At 39.0% G+C, this 27480-nt stretch overlaps 1 protein-coding gene and 1 long non-coding RNA gene across 5 annotated transcripts in view; one reads left to right on the top strand and one right to left on the bottom strand.

The window, feature by feature from the left end:
- Positions 1–17098, bottom strand: part of LOC144322329 (uncharacterized) — a 40615-nt gene extending 23517 nt beyond the window's left edge. Inside the window, exon 1 of the long non-coding RNA XR_013387967.1 lies at positions 16997–17098. This is a non-coding gene — a long non-coding RNA (uncharacterized LOC144322329). The remainder of the gene's footprint in view (positions 1–16996) is intronic.
- Positions 1–27480, top strand: part of MOB3B (MOB kinase activator 3B) — a 190484-nt gene that overhangs the window by 33052 nt on the left and 129952 nt on the right. The gene's annotated exons all lie outside the window — the stretch shown is intronic.

Here is a 27480-nt window from a genome sequence, read left to right as displayed (position 1 = left end):
GCTGCTGGTTCCCAAAGGCAGTTTTGGTCAGGAAGACTGGGGAATCATTTGGGGAACAATTCGCTGGCGGACTACCTGTCAGAAATCTGGGCCTTAAGAGACTCTTTCTTTGCTATGGAAAGAGCAAAGAAAGTTTTTTACCCCGGCAGTGCTTATTGAATCAACTTTTTAAAGATTTTTCTTTTTTTTAATTCATGGGATCTGTTTTTCTTTTCAAGTTTTTTCTATTCAATTAAAGGAAAAATGTAACATTTTGTAATCATTGTAATAAGTGTGAACATTATGAGGATATTTGAAGACAAGTTAATAATCTCTCTAATTTTCCTTCCCACTTACTTCCTCCCACTTCCTACAAGATTGGCTTGTATTGTTCCATACCTTCTTCCTGCCTCGCACTAATGTATGCAGATCTGTGCATGTGCAGGGTTTTCAGTTTTACAAATAATACTCTGCTATTTGCTCTTAATATGTCAAGGACATCCTCTCTTTGCTCTCAAATCTCATTTGCAAAATTCATTTTTTTTTTTTTCACTACAAGGATTCTCAATTTGAGCAGAAGAAAATAAGACTAGTTCAGTTTAGGTATCTCAGACTGGAGTTTAAAGAGCTATGCCTATAAAGATAGTGATGTAGGATAAAAGATGCTTTCAAAAGGTGAAAATGCCTATATTGATCTGTAAATTTCTAATTTAGATTATTGAAAAAGAATCACTGACCCTGATATACATCTTTTTCTCTATTCTCCAAAACTAAACAGTTTGATTGATAGTGACTCTTTTTTTGGACAAAATATGCCTTATTCTGGCAAAATTATTGCAGCATCTAAAATACTCTAAAAGTATGCTGCACTCATTTCTTTCTCTCTCATTTTAAAAAGATTTTATGTATTTATTCATGAGAGACACAGGGAGAGAGGCAGAGACATAGGCAGAGGGAGAAGCAGGCTCCATGCAGGGAACCTGATGTGGGACTCAATCCCAGGACCCTGGGATCACGACCTGAGCCAAAGGCAGATGTTTAACCACTGAGCTGCCCAGGTGCCCCCCTCTTTCTCTTTTTATTATTATTATTAATTTATTTATTTATTAATTTATTTATTTTTCATGATAAGTGTACTCTTTAATCCCCATCACCTATTTTGTCCTTCCTTCCACCCACCTCCTCTCTGGTAACAGTCAGTTTATTCTCAGTCTATTTTTTGGTGTATGTTTCTTTCTGTCTCTTTCTCTCTCTCTTTTTCCCCTGAGCTCATTTGTTTTGTTTCTTAAATTCCACATATGAGTGAAATCATAGGGTACTTGTCTTTCTTTCACTGACTTATTTCACTTAGTAGTATACTCTGTAGCTCTATCCATGTTGTTACAAATGTCCAGTTTTCATTCTTCTTTATGGCTGAACAATATTCCATTATATATATAGACCACATCTTTATCCATTCATATTGGTGGACACCTGGGCTGCTTCCATAGTTTGACTATTAGAAATAAGACTGCAGTAAACTTAGGGGTGCATGTATCCCTTTGAATTAGTGGTTTTCTGTGGTAAATACCCAGTAGTGCAATTACTGGATCATGGGGTAATTCTATTTTTAATGTTTTGAGGAACCTCTGTACTATTTTGTACAGTAGTTGCACCAGTTTACATTCCCATCAACAGTGTAGGAGGGTTCTTTTTTCTTCACATCCTCAACACTTGTTTCTTGTGTTTATTTTGGCCATTCTGACAGGTGTGAGTTGATATCTTATTGTAGTTTTGATTTGCATTTCCCTGATGATGGGTGATGTTGAGCATCTTTTCATGTGTCTGTTGGCCATTTGTTTGTTTTGGAGAAATGTCTGTTCTTGTCTTCTGCCCATTTTTAACTGAATTATTTGTTGTTTTGATATTTAGTTGTATAAGTTCTTTATATACTTTGGATACTATCACTTTATCAGGTGTGTCAAATTTGTAAATATCTTCTCCCATTCAGTAGTTTGCCTTTTAGTTTTGTTGTTTCCTTCACTGTGCAGAAGCTTTTTATTTTGATGTAGTTCCAATAGTTTATTTTTGCTTTTACTTCCCTTGCGTCAGGAGACATGTCTAGAAAAATGTTAGTACAGTCAATGTAGAGAAATTACTACCTGTGTGCTCTTCTAGGTTTTTTTATAGTTTCAGGTCTCACATTTAGGTTTTTAATCCATTTTAAGTTTGTTTTTGTGTATGGTGTAAGAAAGTGATCCAGTTTCATTCTTTTGCATGTTGCTCTCCAGTTTTCCCAACATAATTTGTCGAAGACAAATTCTCTTTTTTCCCTTTGGATATTCTTTCCTACTTTGTTAAAGATTAATCAACCGTATACTTGTGGACCTATTTCTGGGTTTTCTATTCTCTGTCTCTATTTTTATGCCAGTACCATACTGTTTTAATTGCTACTGCTTTGCAGTATAACGTGAAATCTGGAATTTTGATAGCTTCAGTTTTGTTCTTTTTCAAGATTGCTTTGGCTATTCAAGGTCTTTTATGGTTCCTTATAAATTTTAGGATTATTCTAGTTCTATGAAAAATGCTGCTGGTATTTTGAGAGGAATTGCATTATATCTGGAGATTTCTTTGGGTAGTATAGGTATTTTAACAATATTTGTCCTCCCAATCCATGGGCATAGAATGTCTTTCCATTTCTTTGTGTCATCTTGAATTTCTTTCAACAGTGTTTTGTCATTCTCAGAATGCATGTCTTTCATCTCTTTGGTTAAGTTTATTCCTAGATATTTTACTGTTTTTGGTGCAGTTGTAAATGGGACTTTTTTTAAAATTTCACTTTCTGTGGCTTCATTATTAGTGTATAGGAATGCAACATATTTGTACATTGATTTGTATCCTGCAACTTCACTGAATTAATTTACCAGTTCTAGTAGTTTTTAGGGGGAGTCTTTAGGGTTTTCTGTATATAGTATCTTGTCATCTGCAAATAGTGAGAGTTCTACTTCTTCCTCACCAATTTGGATGCCTTTTATTTCTTTATGTTATATAATCGTTGTGGCAAGGGATTCGAGCATTATGTTGAATAAAAGTGATGAGACTGGACATCCTTGTCTTGTTCCTGACCTTAAGGGAAAGCTCTGAGTTTTTTATCATTGAACATAATGTTGGCTGTTAGTTTTTCATATAAGGCCGTTATTATGTTGAGGTATGACTCTCTAGACTTGCCTTGCAGAGGGTTTTTTGGTCATGAATGGTGTTGAACTTTGTCAAATGCTTTTTCTGCATCTGTTGAAATGATCATATGGTTTTTAATCTTTTCTCCTTATTGATGTGATGTTTCATGTTAATTGTTTTGTGAACATTGAACCACACTTGCATCCCAGGAATAAATTCCACTTGATTGCAATATATGGTTTTTTTAAATGTATTGTTGGATTCAGTTTGCTAATTGTTGTTGAGGATTTTTGCATCTATATTCATCAGAAATACTGGCCTGTATGTAGTTCTCCTTTTTTTGTGGTGTCTTTATCTGGTTTTGGTATCATGGTGCTACTGGCCTCATAGAATGAATTTGGAAGTTTTCCTTCCTCTTCTATTTTTTTGGAATAGTTTGAGAAGAATAAGTATTAACTCTTTTTTAAATGTTTGATAGAATTTGTGTATGAAGCCACCTAGTCTGGGACTTTTGTTTATTGGTAGTTTTTTGATTACTGATTCAATTTCATTGTTGGTAATTGATTTATTAAAAATCCTTTATTTCTTCCTGCTTTAGTTTTAGTAGATTATATGTTTCTAGAAACTTATACATTTCTTCTAGGTTGTCCAATTTATTGGTGTATAGATTTTCATAACAATCTGTTATAATTGTTTGTATTTCTGTGATGTTGGTTGTTATTTCTTCTCTTAGTGCTTTTATTTATTTGGGTCCTCTCTCTTCCTCTTTCTTTTTATGAATCTGGCTTTCTCTCTTTTTTTTTAATGAATCTTTGTCCCTTGTAACAGTCTTTGTTTTAAAGTCTATTTGTCTCATATTAAGTATCAATTTTGTTAATCTTTACAAAGAACCAGCTCCTGATTTCATTGCTCTGTTCTGCTTTTTTCCCCCTTCAATTTCCATATCATTTATTTCTGTTCTAGTCTTTATTATTTTTTCTTTTTGCGGGTTTTAAATTTTATTTGTTGTTGTTGTTTTTTGTCTAGCTCTTCTAGGTATAGTTATGTTGTTTACTTGAGATTTTTCTTGCTTCTTGAGGTAGGCCTGAATGGTTATAAACTTCCTCTTAAGACCACTTTTGCTACATCCCAGAGGTTTTGGACTATTTTTTTTATTTTCATTTGTTTCCATGTAATTTTTTATTTCTTCTTTGATGTCTTAGTTTACTCATTCATTGTTTAGTAACATGTTATTTAACCTCTTGTATTTGTGGTCTTTCAAATTTTTTCTTGTGGTTTATTTCTAGTTTTATAGCACTGTGGTCATAGCGCTGATTTTTTGAATTTGTTGAGACTTGTTTTGTGGCCTAATATGTGATCTATTCTGGAGAATGTTTTATGTGTACTTGAAAGGAATGTACTCTTTTAGGATGGAATGTTCTGAATATGTCTGTTACATCCATCTGATCCAGTGTGTTATTCAAAGCCACTGCTTTCTTGTTGATTTTCTGTTTGGATAATCTGTCCATCAATGTAAGTGGGGTATTAAAGTCCCTTACTATTACTGTATTACTATCAATTATTTCCTTTATGTTTGTTATTAATTATTTTATGTATTTGAATGCTTTCATATTGGGTTCATAAATATTTATGGATTGTTCCCTTCTTTGTCCCTTGTAATAGTCTTTGTTTTAAAGTCTATTTGTCTCATATTAAGTATTGCTCCTCTGGCTTTCTTTTGACATACATTTGCATGATAAATGTTTCTCCATCCCTTCACTTTCAATCTGTAGGTGACTTTAGGTCTGAAATGTGTCTTGTAAGCAGCATTTAGATGGGTCTTATTTTTGTTTTTTGGTTTTTTATCTACTCTGTTACCTTATGTCTTGTATGGAGCATTTAGTCCATTTACCTTCAAAGTAATTATTGAAAAATTTGTATGTATCCACATTTTATTACTTGTTCTGTGGTTATTTCTATAGATTTTCTCTGATCCTTTCTTTGCTCTTTCATAGTCTGTTGGCTTTTCTTAATGATTCTCCTTATTCTTTGCATATCTATTACTGGTTTTTGATTTTTGGTTACCATTAGGTTTGTATGTAACATCTTCTCCACATAGCAGTCTATATTAAGTTGATGGCCACCTAAAAAAAAAATAGGAAAATAACGAAAATTTAAAAAAAAAAAAAGTGTATCTACATTCACTTCTCCATGCCAGTTCCTGTGCTCCCTTGCACAACTTCAAAGCTCCTATCAGTGAAAAGGAAAAGATTATACTTTAGTAAATAGCATAAATATACTTCTGTTTTCTGTTTTTCTAACTTTCTGGTTAATGTGGAATTGGCACCAAATCCTCTGCATGATGGCATCTGTTTTCTATTTTCACTCAGTGATAACCTTAAATGAACAGTTATAAATAATATATTTCGGGGCACCTGGGTGGCACAGTCAGTTAAGCATCTGACCCTTTGTTTCTGCTCGGATCATTATCTTAGGGTCATGAGATTGAGCCTTACATTGGGCTCCATGCTCAGCATGGACTCTGCTTGAGATATTCTCTCTCTCTCCTTCCACCCCTCCTGTTGATGCTCTCTCTTGCTTTCTGAAAATAATAAAATAAATCTTTAAAAAATTAATATATCTTGTTCTTTTTTATCTTGTTCTTTTTAATTGTGAACTAAATATTATTTTTTTCATCCTATAATAATTATCTTATTCTTGTAATGAAATAATATATAAAAGATTATAGAATATAAAGTTCTAGGAATGGTCTTTTTATAATTATTATCACTTTTATTTTGATTTTCCTCTGCCTGAATATACTTTATTTTATAAATATTAAAAATGGCTATATGATGTGTTCTTTGAAGCTTTGATAAATAATCTTTTGGTTCTGGTTGTTCTTGTAGTTATTATAATCCACCTTCCAGTTCAGTGATCCAGAAGACAGGGCAGTGGAACTTTACCCAGACGGAGCTCACAAAAGATAGAAGAATTTTTAATAAGTGAAGATAGCGTAAGGGACCCATGGGACACCATCAAGGGTAATAATATTCACACTATAGGGATCCTAGAGAAGAGTGGGAAAAGGGCGGAAAACTTATTTGAAAAAAATAATGGCTAAAAATTTCCTAACCTGAGGAAGGAAACATACATCCAGGTGCAGGAAGCACAGAGAGTTCAAATAAGATAAACCCAAAAAAATCCACACCAAGACAAACTATAATTAAAAAGTAAAGAGTTAAAGAGAGAGTTTTAAAAGCAGCAAGAGAAAAACAACTTGTTATGTACAAGGGAAACCCAATAAGACTACATGCTGATTTCTCAGCAGAAACTTTGCAGGCCAGAAAAAAAGTAGCATGACTATCCAAAGTGCTGAAAGGAAAAATTTCCATACAAGAGTACTCTACCCAGCAAGATCATCACTCAGAATTAAGGAGAGATTGAGTTTTCCAGACAAGCCAAAAAGGAGTTCATCACCACTAACCTGACCTTTCAAGAAATGTTGAAGGACTTCTTTAAACTAAAAAGGAAGAGCATTAATTAGTAACATGAAAACATAAATTTCACTGGTAAAGGTAAATTTATAGGAAATGTAGTGGATTAATCACTTATAAAGCTAGTATGAAGGTTAAAAGACAAAAGTAGTAAAAACAGTGATAACTACAATAATTAGTTAAGGGAGACACAAAAACTGGTTGAAATTTTTCACTAAGTTTTTTATGTTTGTCAGAAAATAAACTGATTATTGGGCCCCTTGACATGGGACTAGAAGTGGCTGGAAGAGTTGATCAGTCCTGTTTCCAGATCCATTCATTTATCCTCTCACTATCTACTTTCCCACTCATGAACAAATATTTACTGAATGTTCCTGGGTACCAGGCATTACACAATATGCTAGGCATCCAGAGGACAGCAAAATACAGTCCCTGCTGACAGGGAGCTCCCTCTCTGGTGGGGGGAAAGAAACAACCAGGTGATTGGCAGATACTCAGCTTATCCATTGTGATAAGATTAATGATGTAGGGGGGTACAGAAGGAGGATCCTAACTCAGAGGCAGGGATAGCTTCCAGGAAGAGGATCTAATCTCAGATCTGAAGGATTAATATGAGGGAGCCAATGTCAGGGGTCAAAGGGGCAAAGTAGGGTAGAGCTCAAGGCAGACAAGGTGCAGTATGCTCAAAGGGCTAATAGTCAGATAATGGTGCTCTTGGGGCACCTAAGAGGTATATTCTGAGTGAAGTGTTGGGTTCAAAGGAGTGGGTGTGGTGGCTTTGAGTCCAGATTAGGGTGGTTCCTCTAGGCTGTGGTGAAGCACTTCCCTTATGTTATGAAGGCAATGCAGAGCCCTTAAGGACTCTGAGCTTGGGCCTTGAACAGATTTGTGCTTTAGAAAGATCACTCTGGGAACTTGGTATGGAGGATGGGTAATATCACTTCTAAATAATTTTTGAGACAGTTGTGTGTCTATTTTTGATTTTGTTCTCTAATACATTTTTCTACCAACCTCATCTTCCAAGACTTAAAGGAAGAGCATAACTTGGGGAATCACACTGATTAGTCCCTATTTCTCATTATACCACAAACAGAAATACACAAAATAATATGATATATACTAAATACACACTACCTAGATCTTGCAGAGGTAAACAGTTTGTTGCACGAGCTTTGGATCTCTTTTTTATTAAAGAAATAAAACATTACAGATACATCTGAAGGTATTCACCCATCCTTTCCTACTCCTTTCAGCTCCAGAGGTAACAACTATCTTGCAATTGGTAAGCATTGATCCCTGCATTTTTTCAAATTTTTACTACATATATGACTGAATCCATAAACAACATAAAACATATTTTTTGGTCTTTTTAAAACTTACATGACTGTTTTATAGATACATCTGTATTGATAGTGTAGAGAATCTAGTCAGTGTATTCTTTTATAGGTGGATATTACTTGTTCTATGATACCAGCCTTAATGCCTTCCTGGACTAAAAGGAAATAGATTTTTTTCTTATCGGGTGTGGCAGTTCCCTTTCCAGGGGCCTATTCCCAGCTAGGGAAATTTTTGTTTTCACTTGCAGCTCTGCCACCCTGCAAGCCACCTTCCAACTCCCACACCACCCATATTGACACAGTTTGCATGTATCTGCTGATTAGGAAAAATCCATAACCTCACAATCTCCAGTGTAAATAAAATTCTATACTAGGAACATAGCCTTTCTCTTTTCCTATGGTAAGAGAAATGAGCTTAGTGTTTTGGGGACGTTTCAAGGTGAAAGTGGCTTGAGTTCAAGATGAGTTAACCCCACCACACTTGTTTTTTACTTAGATCCATTTTCCTGCCTTTAAGAGTGAGGAAGCCCAGGATTAGCAGCTGCTGGGTATAGGTCTAAGGTCTAACAGAAGCCTTTGCAGAGGCACCTGCTGCTTTCAGAACTGTCTGGGAGTGAGGGAATCCCCCACACAAAAGGCTTCTGTTGGATTTCTGTGCATAGCTGAGAAAGCTTAAATGACAAGGGGAGAAAACCACAAATGAAAGAGAGGGATGGCCCAAGAGAAGTAAAAGAGAATACTGTTGATAAAAGGCTGTGCTAGGGCAAAAATATATGTGTGAGTATGAAACAGCAGAGAAAAGCTGAAAAACAAGCCCAAAGTGGCTGGAAAGAAAAACCTGGTGGCAACATCCAAATTTTCCAAAATGAGGATGGGAACCAAAATAATCTAAAATCCCCACCAGACATTATCTTTTTTCCCCCCCACCAGATATTATCATTTGAAATATCATGTCTCACTCTTCTAGTCTGTACAAGTCACCCATCCTTCCAGGATAAGTAGGAACAATTTTGATCCCCTGCCATGGGATGGTTATAACCCTACACTAGAACTCTGGGATAAGCTAGCACAGGCAGCCTTGAAATGGGTGTCATGTAAGCCATACTTTCCTTTGTGAGCCAACCATGATGTCATGGTGTTCTGCTGGGAAAGCAAAGGAGTATCCCATGCAGTTAAGTCAAGGCTACTCAATGGGTGCATCATGAATTCTCTACAAATGTGATCCCAATCTTGAATATCTGTGTAAAAAATTACATCTGCAGTGTACCATGCTATCTGTTGGGCTGAATGCTGAAGTTAGATTTCTAAATCACCTGACTCTTGATGCTACTCCAGCAGCTGCCACACTGTAGAGCTAAATGCAGGAAGATTTTGTCTTTACTCCACCCAGTGCTCTCCTTCTTCTGCCCTCCATCCCTCCCACAGTATGATAGGAAACCAATTGGTTAGGGAGATTGGGAAAAGAATTTGCAGACTCCCAGCCCCAGGACCAATAGAGAGCAACATATAGGAGGGCCAGTTGAGGCTGACAGACAGCAGGTAAATAATTTGCACTGCACTCAAAGGAAGCCACTCTGCATATTGACTGACCTATGGACTGACCTGGCTTGGTAATCTCTGTTCAGTTTGAGACATGGCTCAATAGGTCATTTCTCTCATCTGGAAGTAGAGATGAAGAGATAGCAGTAAAAGCTAAAACCTACACATAAGAGGTCATGAGAGAGAAGGCAGAAACCACAATATAAGGCAGAGAAAAAGGTACTTAGCATCGGAGTGAGAACGATATACATGGAGAACCTGTGGAAATAGTTTAGTTATTTTAAGAGCAGACACGAGAGTGATGATCACCAAACTCTTCCTCCTACAGGTCAAATGACCAAGCAATCCCTAAGTAGCAGCTTAGAGTGGGAAGGTAATTGATTGATGGACCAGACCAATGAGCCCAAATGCATCTAGATAGTTTATTGCTCATGGTATGATAAGCAGTATGAGCTTTGTGTTCACATCAGTTCTCCTTTCCCCCCGCCAGTCCCCATGGGTGCAGGTGGGTACTATGCACACTGGGTTCTATTTCACAGGTGAGCAACACTGAGCTTAGGAAACCCCCAGTTTTATAGGGGGACCTGCCCATCATTCTTTTGAGAAGCAGTGCCATTATATTTATTACTCTAGAATGCAAACAGACCTTTGGGCTGGGGATTTTCCCTATCTTTACTATGCTAATCAAGAAACAAACGTGCGCTATGATCTAGAGAAGGATACTATCTCTAGTTTCCTAGGCTGTTTGCTAAAGCAAACATCCTAGAAAAGATAGTCTGGTATAAGATTTGTAGAAACATCATGGAGAATTTTCTCTCAACACTAAGGGTTCTTAGCTGCCTTGGCTGTCACTCCAGTTTGCACAAGGCCAAATCCTATTTTATCTCCTGTTTAGATCTACATGAAACTCATGTTTTCTTTATTGCCTTTGCATTTTTTTTAAGATTTTACTTATTTTAGAGTTTGATTAGGGGCAGGGACCGAGGGAGAAGGAGAGAGAGAATCTCAAGAGGACTCCATGCTGAGCGTGGAGCCCTACATAGGGCTGGATCCCAGGACCCTGAGACCATGGTCCGAGATGAAATCAAGAGTCAGACACTTAACCAGCTGAGCCACCCAGGCACTCCATTGCCTTTAAATTCTTAAAAGCACCACTTCTTCCCTTACACTAGCCTGGGTGGCTTTCTGCTCCTTAGCTCTAGAAGAGCAAGACTAACATAAAGCTGGAGAATTAGGTTGTAGTCAGAATATGGAGGAGCCTTGAATGCCAGGTTAAAATTATACTTAAATAAGAAACCTGGACTCTTGAATGCCATAGGACCAGCATCAATTTTGCTTGATCCAGTTATGCTCCTGTTCGTTTGGGATGTGACTGCCCAAGATACCAGAAATTATTTATATTCATTGGCTCCATGATGCTTAGTGGGGTGCTGAATTTGAACCAGAGCCTCAGGCCTACCACCTAAACTAGCCCTTGCCTGTTGTCTGCTCTTGTAACACTTGCTCTTATTGTTCTTAGTACATATACCATTTGTAATTCTATGCTGTGTGTGTGTTTAACGGTTCCTCCTTCACCAGACTCTAAGCTCCGTTAAGATAAGAATCATGTTGGGATCCCTGGGTGGCGCAGCGGTTTGGCGCCTGCCTTTGGCCCAGTGCGCGATCCTGGAGACCCGGGATTGATTCCCACATCAGGCTCCCGGTGCATGGAGCCTGCTTCTCTCTCTGCCTGTGTCTCTGCCTCTCTTTCTCTCTCTGTGGCTATCATAAATAAATAAAAATTAAAAAAAGAAAAAAAGATAATCATGTCTGTTTTGTTCACTACACCAAACTCAGCTTGACATAGCAGGCACTCAAAAAATAGTGATTGGATAAATTAAATGTAGTTTTTTTTTTTTAAGATTTTATTTATTCATGAGAGACACATAGAGAGAGGCAGAGACACAGGCAGAGGGAGGAGCAGGCTCCCTGTGGGGAGCCCAATGTGGGACTTGACCCCAGGCCCAGGGATCATGACCTGAGTCCAAGGCAGATGCTCAACCGCTGAGCCACCCAGGTGCCCCAAAATGTAGTTTTTTGACCCTCTATTGTAAAGAGGCTTGAACATCAGCTCAACAAGTTTGCATTTGTATGGTTAGCAATTGTTAATAGTATAGAGTAAGTGATACATAGGGATATTTGCTATGACCCTAATTGTTATTAATATTTTATCAATATTTAGATTGGATGCCAGTGAAACATCCTGTTGAAACTGTCCACCTAGCAATGGGAAGCACTGGGTTAGACCTTAGATGAGTGATCTGTTTAAAAATAGTGGCAGGGCCAGTTTTCCAGAGTAGTCAATTTGTTGTCAGAGTTTCCATTAACGGGGGTATAGCTGTGTGGATTACTGACTGGTACCCTGGTGAGCCTGATGCCTGGATATGAGCCCAGGAATGTGTGGAATCCTGAGGGGGTGTGTGTGTGTGTGTGTGTGTGTGTGTGTGAGAGAGAGAGAGAGAGAGAGAGAAAGAGAGAAAAGGAGATGAGAGATGGGTAGGTGGAGTCAAAGGAGTTAATATGTGCAACCTTTGAGTCCCTAGGGCAGGTGCAGGGCTCTGGAGCTGGGCACACCAGCAAGAACAATATCTGGAGCAGATAGAAAGCAATCATCCTGGGACCACGACCCAGGGAGACTTTATGGTGACCCTTTAATGTGGGCGGATTAGAGTGACTTCCAAATTAGAGATTAACTTTGTAACCAAAAAGTAAGTTAAAGTAGGTTAACTACTTTTTAATTTAAAGTAGTAATAAGCTCAAAATAATAGACGTTAGTCTGCTCTCTGCTTACTGCTTCCCACCCATTAGTTTTGTGCACGGAGAAATGTGTACTTCCTATGGTTTCCTGTCCCGCCCAGGGTTCTGTTTTGTTTCTTTTGTTTTAATATTGGTCCGTTATAACTAGAAGCTCAGAGACTACTTCTCACCTCCACTGGTAGACAGCAGACTTTTGAGGAAACCCTTGGAGACCTTGTAGGATCAATGTCTTCTGGGCAGCACTTGACTAGCCCTTCCCCCTTCTCTCCTAACTAATGTTTATATCTGAAGAAAGCACTTGTGAAGAACTCTAACCACTCTTATTTTCATCCATCCTTGGCCCCAAGCAATCTTGATAGAACAGTGTATTTGTACAAAAGCATGTTATGAAATGCAGGTAACATCTTTCACTTGGAGCATCCTTGCCCCTTAAAAACTTAGGTAGAACTTAGTCTAAACCCCAGTTCCTGGCACTACAAGTTGAATGTGGCCCCTCACCCCTGCTGTACACTCTTTTGCTTCTTTGCTCCCCTCGTTCCTGCTCTGGCCCACCTTTTCCTTCTCTGCCCCTGCTTCTGACTCTGCAGTCTCCATACTTCCACTCAGAATCCAACCTGGACTCTAAGCATTATCCTCTTGTCATATCTACAAGAAATCCAGTTGAAATCAACATTTTCTTAGGTCTGTAGTTTTGCTAATGATTTCTTGAGAGGTGGGGAGCAGAGGAGGGACCACCTCAGCCATCACCAGCCCTCTGCTCTGCCCCCCTGTATCACTTCCTGTCCAACCAGCAATGCCTGTGCCCTCCAGCTGTACACAGGTCTTGGTCTGTATGACTTTCTTCTGCCCACACACATACCAAAGATATCAACATGCACCCACACCCCACATTAAATGTAATTTTTGCTGCAAGAAATGAAAAGCATTTTTATAATTTGCTTTTGAAATTGACTATAAGTTACTCATTCAATTTTGATTGGTTCTGATTTCTCAGGAGTCGTTTAGTCACATGTTCTTAAAAATTGAGAAAATTTAACGTACTAATTGTTTTCACGTAGAATAAAATATCTTTGAATACCAGATTTAATTAAAGAAATATCTATCTATCTATATATATATGTTGATTTTTTTGTGTTTTTCTCTTTGTATTCTAGAGACAATAATCTCTTTTAAGCCTTCAAATCTTTAGGTACACCCCATAAAGAGACCATAAGCACTGGAACTTTGCTTTGCAATGGTAAGACAGCTTTGGCAGGAGGCCTGTTCACAGGGCAAGACCTTCTAGGGAAAAAAAAAAAAAAAAGAAAAAAGAGTCCAGGCCCCATCATGGCTGCATAATGGCTTGGAGTAGCCTCATCAGGCCAGCCCATTTACCTCTCATGCCTTCTGGAATTATCACCAACACAATTTTCTTTGTCTCATTACACATATTTTTGTAGAGCCCTTTTTTAAGTTTAAAAATAGCCATGTGGTACATTCCTCATAGAGGGGTTTTGTCTGGAACCTCAAGCAACCTTTAAAGAATGAATGCTTCACTTGGGAGTGGATTTGGTCTGAAGTGTGGAAGGGGGAGATGAAGGCATCCTGGCAAGGGGTACCAGCCGAGGCACCAGCTGAGGCAAAGGTGTGAAGGCAGGGGTTCAGATGGACCTGGTCTGAAAAGTCTTGGAAGCCATGCTAAACACGTGGGACCTCACCCCTCACAGGCCATGGGAAAGACTGGCATTCCAGGAACTGGCTCAAATAACAGACTCAGAGTAGCAGAACGTGGATATTGTTCGTTCTTTTCCTTTCTCGGCTTCCTCCTCTCCCTCCTTTCAGGCATTTTTTTGACATCACCATTTTTATTAGCAACTAGATAAGCTCTGGTATCCAGGAAGCCCCAAACGAGACTTGGTGTAAGCAGAACCAATGGAAGAAACATCCAGACGTTATTTTGAGACTTGAGTGACCACTGGGCTCCCTGTACTTTATGTTTGGATTATTCAGTGTTTTTCTCATCCTTTAATGTTACGTCTCTTCAGCCAAATGATAAGGTTGAACAGGGTGGAAATTACAGGGGTGGATCATGGTGGTGTTTGAGTATAAGCCATCACTTCCATTCATGTTCAAGGGTTTGCAAGGTTATTCTTTTCTTTCCTTTGTTTTATGTTTCTAGTTTTGCATTTTATTTACCACACTTTTTGCCTATTTCATTTTATCTTTTTCCCTTCCATCCATTGAATGGGTAGCATTTTCTTTTCCTTTTGCTTTCCAGTGTTTGCTTTTAAAAAAATTAGTAGCCTTTGCTTACTAATCAGATTTGCCACAAAACTGAATTTCCAGCTTTGTTGGAAGGTTGACGTAAATGATGCTGGATTTGTGTTCACACATGGCGACAATCTGTGAGAGCTGCCCCTTTTATTTTTATTTAAATTTTTATTTATGATAGTCACAGAGAGAGAGAGAGAGAGAGAGAGAGAGAGAGGCAGAGACACAGGCAGAGGGAGAAGCAGGCTCCATGCACCGGGAGCCCGACGTGGGATTCGATCCCGGGTCTCCAGGATCGCGCCCTGGGCCAAAGGCAGGCGCCAAACCGCTGCGCCACTCAGGGATCCCAGAGCTGCCCTTTTTAGACAGATATGCTCACCAGTTTACCACAGGCCCCACTGCACTGTCTTGTCTTCCTGATCCCAAGAAAACATCAGTTACAATTTCATTTCAGCCTTTGCTGTCTTATAACTCTTGCTTGCTCATTTATGTCACCTAACCTGCCCAGGAGGCATTTGAGCTTGTTACCATCTTTTAGCTGAAGCTTTGGGTGGATTTACATTTGTTACCATTACTGATACATTTTAATTCATATCTGCTAAAGCCTTTTGTGCTTTCTATTTGTCACATAGTTTCTATGTTTCTTCTCTCCTTTATTGTCTTCTTTTGGGGTTTATTGGGTTTGTTGTCTCACTCCACTTTTTTTTTCTATACTTCTCTGAAAGTTATATTCTCTTTTTATTCTTTTAGTGTTTAACCTAGCGTGTACCTTTTACTGCTAAATTCAAAAGTGCTCAGTATCTTTACCTTCCTCTGAACAAAACCCTTCCCATTTATGTCCCACCAACTCCTATGCTAAAAAAAAAAAAAAAAAAAAAAAGTCTATTTTTTAAGCCCACCAAGCATTGTTTCCTTTATTTTTTTTAATAGGGTCAATGTTTGTATTGATTTACCTATATATTTACCATTTTCTGTTCTTTTAATTCTTATATCATGGCATATTCTATCTTATAACTTCTTCCATTCTTCCCAATTTCTTCTTGTATTACATCTGTGATCAATTGTTTTTTGCCTGGACTGCATTCTTTCAACTTCCTTTAATGAGGATCTGCTAGTGGTAAATTCTTTCTAGTTTTATCTAGTTTTAAAGATCTAATTTGAGTATTCTTTTTTTCTCTTTTTCCTTCCTTTACTACTTTGGAAGTTATACATTCCTTTTTTCCCCCTCATCCCCATCCTCATCTCCCATAAATTATAATATGCATGCTTGGCTTTAAATTTTTAAAAAATTATTCAGAATAACTATCCTCATACCAAACAACACAAGCACCTTAGAATACTTTAATGTAATTGTCCTTCCACATTATTGTACCTAACATTTTAGTTCCAAATTGTTTATAATTTCTCTACTCCTTAATCTTTTTAAAGATTTTATTTATTAATTCATGAGAGACACGCACAGAGAGAGAGAGAGAGAGAGAGAGAGAGGAAGAGATATAGGCAGAGGGAGAAGCAGGCTCCATGCAGGGGGCCTGAAGTGGGATTCGATCCCGGGACTCCAGCATTGCACCCTGGGCCAAAGGCAGGCGCTAAACCACTGAGCCTCCTAGGGATCCCCTGTACTCCTTAATCTTAAAAAAAAATTTAAACAGTGTGTATTAATTTACTACCATGTTTATTAGCTTCTTTTCTCGTTATTATTTATCTTTTTTTCTCAGTTTATCTTACTTCATATTGAAGTATATTGTTATTGTTAAATATTTTTTTTCAGGGAGCGTCTGCATTGGATATTCTCTTCTTTTTTTTTTTGTATGCATATATCTTTATTTCAGCGCCACATTTGAGCAGTAATTTAGTTAGGGATAGATTATAGTTTGACAGTTATTTTCTTTTGCTGCTTTGAATGTATTATTCCATTATCTTCTGGCACTTCTGGCACTGATTAAGTCTGCTGCTAATCTGGTTGCCATTATTAGGTTGGTGACTTATCTTTTTCTGTCTGGTAGTTTTCACAACTTTCTATTTGGTTCCAGGATTCTGCATTTTACCACAGTGAGTCCAGGTGTGTGTGTGTGTGTGTGTGTGTGTGTGTGTGTGTGTGTGTTTCTTTTGAATCCTGCTTGGGACTTGTGATGTTCAAATGAAGAGCATAGGCATTATTTTATTTTATTTTATTTTATTTTATTTTATTTTATTTTATTATTATTTTTTTTATTGGTGTTCAATTTACTAACATACAGAATAACCCCCAGTGCCCGTCACCCATTCACTCCCACCCCCCGCCCTCCTCCCCTTCCACCACCCCTAGTTCGTTTCCCAGAGTTAGCAGTCTTTACGTTCTGTCTCCCTTTCTGATATTTCCCACACATTTCTTCTCCCTTCCCTTATATTCCCTTTCACTATTATTTATATTCCCCAAATGAATGAGAACATATAATGTTTATCCTTCTCCGACTGACTTACTTCACTCAGCATAATACCCTCCAGTTCCATCCACGTTGAAGCAAATGGTGGGTATTTGTCATTTCTAATAGCTGAGTAATATTCCATTGTATACATAAACCACATCTTCTTTATCCATTCATCTTTCGTTGGACACCGAGGCTCCTTCCACAGTTTGGCTATCGTGGCCATTGCTGCTATAAACATCGGGGTGCAGGTGTCCCGGCGTTTCACTGCATCTGTATCTTTGGGGTAAATCCCCAATAGTGCAATTGCTGGGTCGTAGGGCAGGTCTATTTTTAACTCTTTGAGGAACTTCCACACAGTTTTCCAGAGTGGCTGCACCAGTTCACATTCCCACCAACAGTGTAAGAGGGTTCCCTTTTCTCCGCATCCCCTCCAACATTTGTTGTTTCCTGCCTTGTTAATTTGCCCCATTCTCACCGGTGTGAGGTGGTATCTCATTGTGGTTTGGATTTGTATTTCCCTGATGGCAAGTGATGCAGAGCATTTTCTCATATGCATGTTGGCCATGTCTATGTCTTCCTCTGTGAGATTTCTGTTCATGTCTTTTGCCCATTTCATGATTGGATTGTTTGTTTCTTTGGTGTTGAGTTTAAGAAGTTCTTTATAGATCTTGGAAACTAGCCCTTTATCTGATACGTCATTTGCAAATATCTTCTCCCATTCTGTAGGTTGTCTTTTAGTTTTGTTGACTGTATCCTTTGCTGTGCAAAAGCTTCTTATCTTGATGAAGTCCCAATAGTTCATTTTTGCTTTTGTTTCTTTTGCCTTCGTGGATGTATCTTGCAAGAAGTTACTGTGGCCGAGTTCAAAAAGGGTGTTGCCTGTGTTCTCCTCTAGGATTTTGATGGAATCTTGTCTCACATTTAGATCTTTCATCCATTTTGAGTTTATCTTTGTGTATGGTGAAAGAGAGTGGTCTAGTTTCATTCTTCTGCATGTGGGTGTCCAATTTTCCCAGCACCATTTATTGAAGAGACTGTCTTTCTTCCAATGGATAGTCTTTCCTCCTTTATCGAATATTAGTTGACCCTTTCCTCCTTTATCGAATATTAGTTGACCTTTCCTCCTTTATCGAATATTAGTTGACCCTTTCCTCCTTTATCGAATATTAGTTGACCCATTATTTTAATTCTGTTAAATTTTCAGCCATTATCATTTTGATATTGCTTCTCTCACAATCTCCTACTCCTTTCTCTGGGAACTCCAATTAAATGTATATTTTATTTTCTCAATCTACTTTCCATATCTTACAACCTCTCTTTCATATTTTTCTATCTCTGCTACATCATGATTAATTTCTTCATGCCCATCTTCCATGATACTAATTCTCTTTTCAGCTATTTCTAATAGGGAACTTAACACTGCATTTTTAATTTTTAGAATTCTATTCACTTTTTTTTTTCCAAAATCTGGTCTTTCTTTTTTCAGAGGTTGGTTTTTTTCTCATAGTTTTTATTCCTTCTTTTATTTAAAAAATACTTTAAACACAATTGGTTGATATACCCATCAGATTATTCTATTACCATAAGCTCTTGGAGTGCTTGCTAATTCTTCTGCCTATTGTACCCATGGCCTCTCACTCTGACTGGTTTGGTTCTTTGTCTCATTTGTTAACAGGAATTGTTTAATCTGAGAGTCCTGTGAGTCCTGAGTTATGAAAATATTTCTACAGAGCAATTTGAGTTTACTTCTACAGAGATTTCTCTGGTCCTAGGAACATTTTTATGGTGATTTAGTAGCTCTGGATTCTTGCACAATATAAACAATGTATATTTAGGTCACCACACACTTGTATATGCCACAGACTTGGTGTCTTGTTTTTTCATTAGATACATTTTTTTTTTTTTTCACCAGGAGACTGGGGCAGAATACAGACTTACTTGCCTTTTCCCTGAGTTACTACAGAGCAGTGGTAGTTTTTTCTAGCCCTATTTTCAGGTATTTCCTCCTACCTTGCAAAGGCCCAGGACCACATCTCGTGTCCTTACCTGGGCATTAAAATCCCAGCTGTAGGCTTCTAGGCAACTATATCCAGAATCACTTCACCTCTAGGTGATTGCAGCACTTGCTGTCATGCTTACTGCTTTGGCTTTGAATTCTGTCCTCATTTCTGGACTTTTATATTTCATCTATTTTTTAAGATTTTATTTATTTATTCATGAGAAACACAGAGAGAGAGGCAGAGACATAGACAGAGGGAGAAACAGGCTCCTCACAGGGAGCCCGATGAGGGACTCAATCCCAGGACCCTGGGCTGAAGGCAGACGCTCAGCTGCTGAGCCACCCAGCCATCCCTGTGGATACCCATCATGTACCTGGCCTTGTTATAGGAACTGAGGCACAATAATTAACAAAAACTCTTTGTCTCTTTATAGTTTATGTTCTCAAGGGAAAGACAAAACAAGTAAAAGGTATAGTAAGATCAGTTGGAGTTATGAATAAAACTAAAGCAGGATAATAAGAGAGAGACTGGGTTGGGTCAAGTGTGCTTTATTTAGGATAAAGAAGTCTCTCTGAGGAGGTGACATTTGACCAGAGGCTTACATGAAGTGGTGAAGAGTCATGCTGATATCTGATACCCCAGATACCAGCCTGGGTCTCCCAAGAAGTAAAACCAAGTCATGGGTTAACTGTGCAAAAGACTTATTAAGGCATCCCTGTGAGCCAAACTAGTGTTCAGTACAAAATGAAATGTGGGTCCTCTTCTTAAATAACATATTTAGAATTTCAAGTTCACTACAACAGAGCATTCAACAAAGTGCAGGGCCCTTTGGAGAACTCTGCTCCACATGCAAGAGAAAATGCGGAGGGAGCTGGTGGGAGCCTGGGAGAGCCTTCAGATTGTGATGCAAGTCGAACCCCAGGTAAAGAAGAGAGAGGAGGAAGGAGGTGAGTGGAAGCACTCTAGAGTGTTTGGTAAGGCTTTTGGAGAGTCCTTGAGCCAAAGGTACCTGTTAGGTGAATTTTTCATCTCCCAGGAACAGGCTAGCTTTGTCATCTTTGCTGTGCTCAGTCACTGACTAGGAGTAGCTTGTGGGAAGCATGACTTTGGAACAAATGCAGAGATGGATTTCAGGGCACAGCAGCTGTGACTCCTGGCCAGTATGCTGCTTATGCAAGGCACATCCTCATGGCAACTGCACTGGATAGAGAACTTTCCAGAAAGAGGGATCAGTAATGGCAAAGGGTCTTGTAAGTTGAATTGTGTCTCTCCAAATTTTATATATAGAAGTTCTAAAGCCCTAGTGCCTCAGAATATGACCTAATTTGGAAATGGGGTCATTTCTGTTAAAATCAATGAGGTCATGCTGGAGTAGGATGGGCCCCTAATACATTAAGACTGGTATCCTCTTAAAAAGGTGAATTTTAGAGACTGTCACTCACAGCAAGAACAACATTGAAGATAAAGTCAGAGACGGGGGTGATAGGTCTACAGGCCAAAGAACACTGAAGTTTGCCAGCAAACCACCAGGAGCAAGAAGAGAGGCATGGAGCATTATCTTTGCATAGCTCCTTCAAAAGGAGCACACCTCTGCTAACACTTTGACATTACCCTTCTAGCCTCCAAAACCATGAGACAATAAATTGATGTTATTTAAGCCATTCAGTCTGTGATACTTTGTTCTGATAGCCCTAGCAACCTAATACTGCCTTGAAATGAGAGTGAACTTGTTATAGAAACATCAAGGAGACTAACATGGATGGAGCAGGTAAGTGAGAGGAAGAATTGTAGAGGAAGGAAAAGTATCCAGAGACCAGATCTGTAGATTATGTCTTTGGACACCAACATAGCAAATTTGGTTTTATTCTGACTGTAATGGGAAATCTTTACAGAGTTTAGAGAAGGATGTGGCCTGATATCATTTGCATTTGTTAAGTGCCATTCTGGCTATTGTCTGGAAACTGTTGAAGAGCAGAAGTGGAAGCAGGGCACCAAATCAGGTCCGATGCTGCTGTCCAAGGGAGACAGAGAATGGTAGCGTGGATGGGAGGAGTAACTGGGGGGGGGGGGGGTGCTGAGAAGCGTGGGATGTGGTGGCAATTTGAAGGCAAACCCTATAATTTACTGATGGATTGGATGAGCAGTTAGAGGGAAAGAGGAGAGTCAGAACAATCTCTCTTCTTTTTCTTACTCTTTGTGTATATTTTGTCTTTTGCTTTTGTTTGTTTGTCTATAGCAACTAGATAACTACAGTTGCTATTTTCTGAGATGGGAACAGTGGGTAAGGAGCTTGCCCGAAGTTCACAGGAATGAAAATTGGGATATCTGACATGTTTTAGAAATCTCACATTGTTCTGCAACTTGCTTCTTAATTTTTGTGGACTAATCTTTCCATTTCAGCATAGAAATTTCAACCTCATTATATTTTGAAGCTGCCTAATGTTTCTTGTATGAATATGCCATTCTTGATTGAACTAGCTCCCTCTGAATGGACTTTTGGGTTATTTTCCCCTTTTGTGTGCAATTACAAATACTGATGCTTAAAAGCTACATTATTTACTCTTGATGCATAACAAAATACCCCAAAATTTGGTGGCTTGAAAACAACAGCATGTACTTCTCAGTTTCTCTGGGCACAGCTTAGATGGGTTCTCTATTTCAAGATATCTTACAGGGCACAGCTTAGATGGGTTCTCTAGTTCAGGATCTCTTACAAGGCTGTAACCTAGGTGTAGTCTGGAGCTGCCATTATCTGAAGGGTGGAATGTGGAAGGATCTCCTTCTGAACTTATTTAGTGGTTTTTGGCAGGGTTCAGTTCCTGATGGACTGACTATTGGCCTAAGGGCCTTCATTCTTCACTGACCTGACTGAAAGACACCTTTAATTTCTTGCCTTGTGGACTTTCCCAAAGAAGAGTTCACAACATGGCAACTGGCTTCATCAAAGCAAGCATGTGAGCGAGAGTGAAAGAATATGCAAGCAAGGCACAAGTCAGTCTTTTATAACTTAAATTCAGAAATGCTCCCCATCTCTCTTGCTAAATATTATTCTCTAGAAATAAGTCACTAGGTCTAGCCCTCACTCAGATGGAAAGGATTATTTAAGGGACAGGATACCAGGAGGTAGAGATCATTAGGGGCCCTCTTAAAAACCTGCTTGCCACAATAGTACACTATATTTGTCTTTTGATAGATTATTATAAGTGATTTGCTGAGGGAAACACTGTGTATATTTTAGAATTTCAAGTAGAACATGAGATTTGTTTTCAAAGGTTTTGCTCTAGATTTCTAGGTTCATTTTGATAGGCCTACGAAAGAGAGACTGTAGATCCTCAAAGAGCCTTTGCCAGCTTTTTCATAAACATCTCTTCCCTTCCTGTCTTCCTTTTCTTGCCCCTCCAAAATTTCCCAGAACAGGAAATAACTATGTGTCTGTAACAGAAAGGATAGGAGGGTTCTAACCAGCAGACACATGCCATCTCCATCATTATGGCAACTAGTTTAGGGTATGCTGACCTGGGTTGTGCCATTAAAAGAAAAATGTCATTGCCTTCACTTGTTTCCTGTCTTGGGTGAGGTTTTTTCAGCCAGCTTGGTGAGAGAGATGAAACAAGAAAAGCAGAGAGAGGTAGGTTGGGTTGATGAGATCTAGGGAAACTCCACTTGAATCATTTCTTCTTAATCTCCAATCCTCAGGAGTTTCTGGCAGGCCAGGGAATAATGAGGTGTACATTTATTTCTTCATTAGTCAGAAAAGCACCTTTACTTGCAAGGACCCTTTTATGTATCGTAGGATATGGTCAGAGGAAATGCAGATTATCATCAGAATTACTTAGTCTTCCCCTTACCCACAACCTGAGGTGGCTTTATAAAATTAAATACATCCTAAAGCCAAACTTATTATAAAAATGAAACAATTTGTGTTCCAAGTGTCTATGACTGCAATCAGGTCAGATGCCCAGTTGGAAACTCAGGCTGTTGGCATCTTCCCAAAGAATGCCAAGATGCCTTCCTCTTGTGAACAAGATTGGGTTAGGGGTGGAGCTGGAATAAGAAGAGGGACTCTGGTGATTTTGAGGAATCATCATGATGGGTTCCATCATCTCTTTTTCCAGTTCCTTTGGGTGGAGAAGGATCTGGAATCCCCCTGTAATCTGCCCCCATTTTCCACTTCTGGGCTCTCCTCTGATGTGGATCAGTTTAGGGACCTCACTCAAGGCTGCAACTCCATCTCCGCTTGTGATGCCAGCGTGGAAAGCTTTGCTTACTGGAAATCTTGAAGGTCAAGGCCCTGCCTCCTTCCTGTCTGGGCTCTCCTTGCAAGCCTGGTGCTGAGTGAGCAAGGTTTATCCGCCTTGAAGCACGACCCCGCCTTCCCCCTCCTCTCTCCGCCTGAAGCCTATGCAGGTTGTGCTCACGTTTCACAAGATCACTCCACTAGATGAGAAAAACGTGTATTTTATGCAGGACAGCGAGCCCAGTGGTGTGGACTGCATTCCCTGCAGAAAAGAGAATCCAAGGACAGTGGCCTTTCAAAGCTAAAATAAATCAGGGCTCCTTGGCTCCACTGGCTTAGTCTGTTGGATTTTGTCTTTTTCAAGAAGCCACGCTGGGTTAGGGCAAATTAGGGGAGACCAAATGAGGATCAGCTCACTCTATAATCACTCACGATCTCTGGAGTGGGGGAATAAACATCTTGCGATTTAAAATATAAATATTTGCAAATGGTTGTATCTTGATCAGTTATATAAAGATCTGCATTTGAGATGTGCTAAAGTGTTAGATTTTTTTCATCTTTTTATATGACAGCCTTGTGTTTGTGGAACTCTGTATTTTTCAGTCTTCAACTATATTAAGCCTTTGAATTTTTTTTAATTGACTAAAGTTGATTGAAGAAATGTTTGTGATTATGCTTATTAGAGTTTTTATAGATTATTACACCACCTTCTTCCAAAAGGAATTTGAGTCATCTGTCACTTACATAAAATCAAACACTATCTAAACTCAGGGAGTTGTCTTTTTTCTTTAAAGATTATTTATTTATTTATTTATTTATTTATTTATTTATTTATTTATTTATTTATTTATTTATGAAAGACACAGAGAGAGAGAGAAAGGCAGAGACACAGGCAGAGGCAGAAGCAGGCTCCATGCAGGGAGCCTGAGGTGGGACTCGATCCCGGGTCTCCAGGATCATGCCCTGGGCTGAAAGCAGGGGCTAAACCGCTGAGCCACCCAGGGATCCCCTTTTTCTTTTCTTTTAAAGAATAAAATTCAGTCTAAGGGAAATAGAGTAGGAGATAGATAGTAGCACGCACCTGTTTTGATCTCTTGCCCAGTGGGTGCTGTTTTCCTAGGAGAGGTCCCTGTGTTTCTGTTTTTCCTCCTCTTTCTTAGAGCAAGGAGGAAACCTCTAATGGAAGCTTTCTCAACAAGATATATTGATGAATGTAGAATCTTAAATGAAAAAGAAGTCAGTGGATGTGGCTTCCTGGACTCTGTGCTTGGACCAGAAATAAAGTGAGTCCTCACCACAGGGGTTTGGCTCAGCCCAGTGCCTGCGGCCACAGTTGTTTTCCACTGCTTGACTTGAGAGTACACTTCTCTGGGCAAAAGTCACCCACGCCTTTGGAAGCTTTATAGGCTTTTTTTTTTCCCCTGTAGCTTTTATTGTTTTTAAGAAGAGTGGGTCACCCTCACTTGTCATTAAAGAATAGTGTGGGGAAAATAAATAAAACAACCCAAAGAATAAAACAGGAGAAACAAAAACCACTCCCCTAAGTGAAAGAAAAAAATGACCCCATCCCACTGTTGTGCGGTAACTATTTCTATGCAATGGTTGATTTAGGAGCTATGAGAAGATTTTTCTCTTTGATTTTTGGTTGTCTTCTATTTTTAACATTTTTGGCAAGCCTGCCCATTGTGGTTACATAAGAAAATCAGAATTAAGATATTTGGTATTAAAAAAGCACCCTTTGACTCAGGATGAGTTTTTCTGGCACTGCTGTGAGAGAGTTCAAATTCCCATCATAAAATAATAGACATAAATGTCTAATCAACATAAGCTTTCTGGCCAGCTTCTCCATGTGGTCCCTGGAGAAGCCTCCTAATCAGACTCCTCCTCTGCCTAGTAGCTGGAGGGAGGTGCAGAGCATTAGTTATGAGGACGGAAAAATCCTGCTGTTCCTGGCTACCGGGGCCTGCAAGGTGATCAGCCTTTCAATAATCATGGACGATTAGCAAGTACCTCCCTAGTGCCAGACCTTTCTTCACCCACTGTCTTACTCCATTACTGTCATAGTCCTGCCAGGTGTAATCTACTAAGAATGTTTTTCTAAAAGAGGGAAAGCAGAAAGCCTACAGAGTTCCCTGTCCAGAAGGGATGGGACACACATAAATGAGTGAGTTCAAGAAAGCATTGTTAATGATAAGAATTAAAAGCCAGTGCTTATTACAAACTTACCTTGTGCCTGGTGCTCTCTCAAATGCTATATTTGGATAATGTCACTTAACTCTCATAGGAATACTATGTGATAGATAATTTTATCTCCCTTTTATAGAAGAGGAAACTGAAGTTCAGTGATGTTGCAGAAGTTCAGGAGTCTACAGCTCTGAAAATGATAGATGTGGGAGACCAGCCCAGGTCATCTGATCTCAGACTCATTTGCTTAAACACTAGCCCGTATAATACAGGGGCCAAGAGATTTTAGTATACGTGCTGCCGAAGTGAGCACGAGGGCCAACAGATACGGGATGCAGGGACTGGTTAACTGAACCAGGCTCTCCATCAGTGGCATAGCCGATGGGCCAGTCAAGGGAAGGGCCATACTCCCAATCCTCAGTGTGATTCAGGTCAGCCCTCCTTCACGTGGGACCTTTGTATTCCTTATGCTTGCAGTATGTCTCATAAATTTGCCTACAGTTAATTTTTAAAAATATAATTTAGACAATCTGATCTCTTAAATGGTTTTAGTATCTTCATCTTGCGTTAGTTTTGTAATACCAGATTTCATCTAGTATAATTATATACACACATTTTCCCCATATTTTAACATCTTTGAAACTAGGATACTTCTAATTTGTTGTAATTAGCTTTTTAAATCTCAGTAGCATATAAAATGTAGGTGTATTTTACAAGTTATATCATCTTAGATTCTATGAACTGATGTTTGTTCTTTTATTTTGTTTCTCTAACCTCCCCCTCTCTTTTCTATCTTTATCTACTTATTAAGGTTTTTTTTTTTAATTTCTTTCACCTATATTTGTTTGGAAGTTACACATTCTATCTGTATCATTTGTGTAATTTCTCTTAAAATTGTAACAAGCATACCTGAATTAAATTCTGAAACTAAAAAAAAAAAAAAAAAAAAAGGCCTTTTCCTGTCATCCTTACTGCTGGACATTCAACATTCCAAATGGCCACATTTCTGTCCTGCCTCCATTGTCCTCAGTAAATGAATACTGGCCCAGGGATTCCTGGATAGACTAGGCCTGATGTGTCAAACTCTCTGCCTTAGGGAGTTCTTAAATGTTGGAATGTATCAGAGTCAGTACATGTGAAGGTGAAGGGTAAGACCTTAGGGTCTGGATTTTAAGTAAACACCCAAAGGTGACAGTAAGTCACCCAAAGGTGACTTTGGTCTTCTATCATTTCTGAGAGTCCCTAGGAGGTTCCCCAGGGGAACTTAATAGTCAGTGGATAGGTGGTTCTGGGTGAATAGGGGTCAAATTATTTTTCTTCAGCAGCTACTCTCAACTTCTACCAGAGTTCCCAAAGCTCATGGCAGTGACACAGGGAATGAAAGGAAAAAGAACAAATGGGAGCTGGTGCTGGGGCAAGACTGTTGAACTCAAGCAGAGCAAGTGAAATCCACAAATATTTGTTGGGAAGCAGAGGTTCAAATGAGCTTGAGAAGAATGAGTAGAAACCAAGCAGATTAAGGAAGGGTCAGGAGGGAAGATGAAGAGGTGGATTGACTCTTCACTGAAGTGGCAGCTTGTGTTTGAAGTCTGGTTTGATAGAACCGTAGGGGCTGCCAGATGAGTGGGTGGGTCCTGACTATAGGTGAGCTGGAAAGGGGGAGGTAGTATGAGAATAATGAATGATTCAAACTGTTTTGGTAAAAGGAAGGGTTAAAAATACAGAGCATTGTAGCATGGGAAATAAGGTCACTTCCTAACAGTATGGTCAGGAGAGGCTGGCTGGAGATGAGGCGACTGTTCAGGCCTTGAAGGCTGAAGGATGATGGCAGGAAGGCTAACCAAGGAAAGGCCAGGGCAGAGATCTACTCACTGACAGGTGCAGTGGGCATTAGGGATCTGGTGTGTTGTCTAATTGATAGAGCCAAAACCTGAAGGTCCTCAGAGAGGTTTCTGTGGCTGTCAGAAGAGGATACACTAAGAGTGAGGGTCCTTCTCCCTATTTTAACAGGGAGAATTTTTTAAGATGAGAGAATTTTTACCTATTTTTCTATAATGGGGAAAAATGGACTGTGTTGCTTAAAAAAAATAAATAAAAGCCTTAAGAAACACTAGG

Source organism: Canis aureus, chromosome 10 (genome assembly GCF_053574225.1).
Source record: "Canis aureus isolate CA01 chromosome 10, VMU_Caureus_v.1.0, whole genome shotgun sequence".
Lineage (NCBI taxonomy): Eukaryota > Metazoa > Chordata > Mammalia > Carnivora > Canidae > Canis > Canis aureus.
Note: the sequence above shows the minus strand (reverse complement) of the source record. Positions and strands in the feature narration are given on the sequence as shown.